Here is a 3,925-nt window from a genome sequence, read left to right as displayed (position 1 = left end):
ATGTTAATTTTGTTTCATAACAATTTTTATACCACTATTTTTAGCCTAAATTAGTTTATTTCTATGACTAAACTACTTACAATCTATGCTTGTTGTGTCCGTTCTAACATCACTCGACACCTTCTGTGGGGATACATCTTTGATAAAAATATTACGCTTTCTTTTCCACCGTACGCGTGTCCTTTATTATCTCAAAGTGTTATTTTGCTTAATTTCAGGCCACTGTCGCTTACTCTTTCTCAATTGTGGCACTGAAGGCACTATTTTACCTTGGTTTTTTTGTTACAACTCATCGATGCCACGGCAGTAACTACTTGTATATATATTAATCACTCTTTCAAAGATCTTAGTGTTTTCTCATGATAAAAATATAAAATTGAAGGAGTGTCGTCATTGATTCTTTTACATTATAGATGTTTACTATTTATTTATATAAGCGCTGTTTAAAGAAGTTTTAGCCTTAGTTTAATTTACATTTTGCGTTACACAGTAATCGAATAGTAGTCCTGGTTTTAAAATTATCCTCCAGATAATATAATATTGTTTCACCCAAATGCTGACAACGTTTACTATAATTAATTAGAGTATAATTTTAATAGTACTACAAATTTACCCAATCCTTTCCATGATTTTGTCCTTTTTTTTCCTTCACCGTTGGACATTAGGATTCACAATAAGATTAAAAACCACAAACACCACCAATATCTCAACTGTAGCACTTATCCATTTCTGAGTAAAATACGGTTCACAATGCCGTCTTCCTCCATAATTTCTCTTGTATCGGAAGACGGAATATAGCTTAGTAATTCTATTTGGCAATTAAACAACACTTTTCCGTTCAATCATTGTCCCCACCGGCACCTACTGGTGTGCGCTAATGACCAACGACATGTTTACGTTGATCTCCATTCGCATTCTATATCTATCTGTGTCTACTACGCTCTCCCGCTAACCCGGTCACAATTATTTCACCATTTATATTACTTTAATTTCTTCTATTTTAGGATTACACTTCGTCCTCACCACAACTCCTATTATAATATTTGTAAATACACACACTCACAACACTTTCATATTATTATCATCATTATCATTATTACTATCATTACTGATTTTATTATAATATTACTGTCATAACCCTTATATTCACAAAGTAAACAAAATCAACAAAATTGTAGAGTAGCATTTTTTTTTATACCATGTCACACTATCACTTTTCACTTATAGGTCACTATCACACTCAGTTTTATAAAAATTTTAGACTTTCAAGTGTTTCAAATTTTCATTAAAAAAGTGTTAAAGTATAACAAATGGTTGAAAATATATTAGAAAGTTTTATAACTTTCGTAAAATTGAGCGAACCTCTTTTAAATCCTTGAAACAGCAAATTCATAAAAGCAGCACCAATCAAAGAAAATTTCATAGCTACATGAAAACACGAATCTTTGCATGTGTTTTCAATCCATCCGTAAACGGGTTTCTTTCCATCCTTCAGCTTTCCTGGCGCCTTGGCACATTTCTCTGGGTCCGTATACTGGCTGCAGTTAGAGGATACTGTCCCTGCAGTTCCCTCTCCTCCTGTGACTCCATTTGCCTGTGTTGCGACTTCAGTTTCATCTACTACGCACTTTCCATCTTTTCCATCTTTTTCTTGCCATCTGCAACCCGCCGCTGTGCATGTACTGTTTGTGTCGAGTCTGGTGCAGTACGTGACTCTTTTTCATGCAAGTCTGTCTCAGTTTTTTCTCGGGATGCGTTTTCGTAGATGGTGTAAAAACTTTAACCGCTGCTGCCGCTTCTTAGGTTGCCGCTATTTTACCTTCCAGTTTGTCGCTGAGGAATCTGGCGTCCCGTTCGGCTGCCTCTACTTTCCCTAGTTGTCTATCGCTTCGGTTAGTTTGGCTATGAACGGGCTGTTGTTTATTGTGTTGGCGGTTGCTGTCGCTGCGCCAGTAAATTTTATGCAGATACCGTTAGTTCTCTGACCGTCACAGCTGTCGTTGCCGCCGTTGTCTACCGTGTTTAGGTAGGCATCGTTTCCGTGGATTTCGATCGTTGCGAGCAAAGTGGTCAGCGCCGTTGAGAGAGAGGTCGCTGAGAGCCGTCCTACCTGTGGGCCGTGACACAGCTTTTTGTATTTTGTCCATTCTGTTCCACCGCTGCCGCTGCTCGGGGTCCACTGGGTCGTGTGAGTGTGTCCTATGAAACACGCTTTTGCCAGGCCTTCACCACCTGCACGAGAGCAGAGACAAAGCACTACTGCTACTAATGACTTTGCTTCCGCTGTCGCCACGGCTGCCTCGCATTTGTCGTTTAGGTTGCCACCGAAGTTTGTCTTCCAGATATCTGTGTCTGTAAGTGGTGCAGCGTCGTCTCTCGGACGTCCGAACAGTGCTGTATTTAGAGTCTATGGTATGTCCTTGATTTTTTGCCTTCTAGTTCGCTTTGCCGCCCCACCAGCTTTTCCCTTATCACAGTCCCCTCTGCTAGGGCTGGTCCTAGCCACGATACTAACTTTTTCTTTTGATAGTCATTGGTTTCAGTCGTTAGCTGCGCGGTTTTGGTGTTGGTGTCTTGACCTTGGATTTCAAGCGCTTGTGACGCCTCCTTCCAGTATTTGTACATCTTTTTCCATTCTTCGTTGGTTTTGAGCGCATCTGGTGCTTCATCTTGGAATTCTGTGTGAGGTGCCACATGCTTGAAGACAGCCTTGGTGTCTGGTTTGCTCAGACTTATATTTAACATCTGCATTTCTTTGTACGCATTTTTTCCAGCTTCAGGTGACCTTGGTGCTTTCCATTTACAACGCTCAGCTGCGAATAAAGTACACAGTTTGTGCGCTACCTCTGCATTGTTTCCGGTGGTTACGGCGCCGAAGCATTGTTCAATTATTGGCGTAGTGATGAACAGAAGTAGCAGTGTACACCGCATATGTGAGTGGCTTATCCTTGTATAGAGCTGGGGGAAACGGATGTATAGTTAGCTTTGACTGCTGCTTGTGTATTTTGTCCCATTTCAGTTTAGTTAGGTAAATCAGTTTGTAGGCACAAAGTTACATGTAGCTACTGCTTGCCGTCTGCTAGAAAACAACAGGTGTTCAGCATGGGCTATCTCTTATTCTATTTGTGAGCCTTCGGCCTCTATTTGATGTAGCGCAAGGCACTATATCACTTTTGAGCATCCTCTTGTGGTGTTTTTTAAAATTTATAATTCTAATTTTTTATGATTACAATTTTATAACCCATCTTGTGCCCTTCTCTATAATGTTATCTTTCAATTCTGTTTGACCAACCAAAGCCATAAAAACACATATTCCTTGAGTTGCCTCATACTCTTAGTGATTCTCATTAGCATCTGCTATCACCATAAAATGTTACGGTCTTTACTATCACCTCTGCGGTGCTATCTATCCATTTTTGACTGAAGCACAAGGATTCATAGGTTCTTGCATCATTTTATTATGTACTGTGCAGTGGCACATCCAATTATTTCTTCTGCATTTCCATTCCTACTTTTTCGTCTTCTTTTCCTTCTCCCCTGTGCAACAAAGCGACTCACTTTTACATATACACAGACTCTGTAACTTCGCAATTGACTCCTACACTATCCCTTTGCGTATAGTGATACCCATCGTTATGTTTGTGCATTCAACTGCGCACATCCTATTTTTCTCCGTTTTTCTGCGTGGCATTTAATAATATAATTGCTACTTGTCTCTAACACCATCTCACTTGCAGAAACTGCACTCATTCCATTGTTTTATCTGTTTTTATATTGCTCTTCCCGCGGGTTATAATCATCACTCATATTATGTCATAAGTGTCTGCACACTCACAAAATTATCCTACCAACATCATCATCATTATTATTGTCGTAACCCTAAATAACTTCTAATATCCAAAAAATTAAACAAATTGAGATGATC

The sequence above is a fragment of the Trypanosoma equiperdum genome (genome assembly GCF_001457755.1).
Source record: "Trypanosoma equiperdum strain OVI genome assembly, contig: ctg_965, whole genome shotgun sequence".
Taxonomy (NCBI): domain Eukaryota; phylum Euglenozoa; class Kinetoplastea; order Trypanosomatida; family Trypanosomatidae; genus Trypanosoma; species Trypanosoma equiperdum.
The sequence above is the reverse complement of the archived record's forward strand: the minus strand, read 5'-3'. Positions refer to the sequence as shown.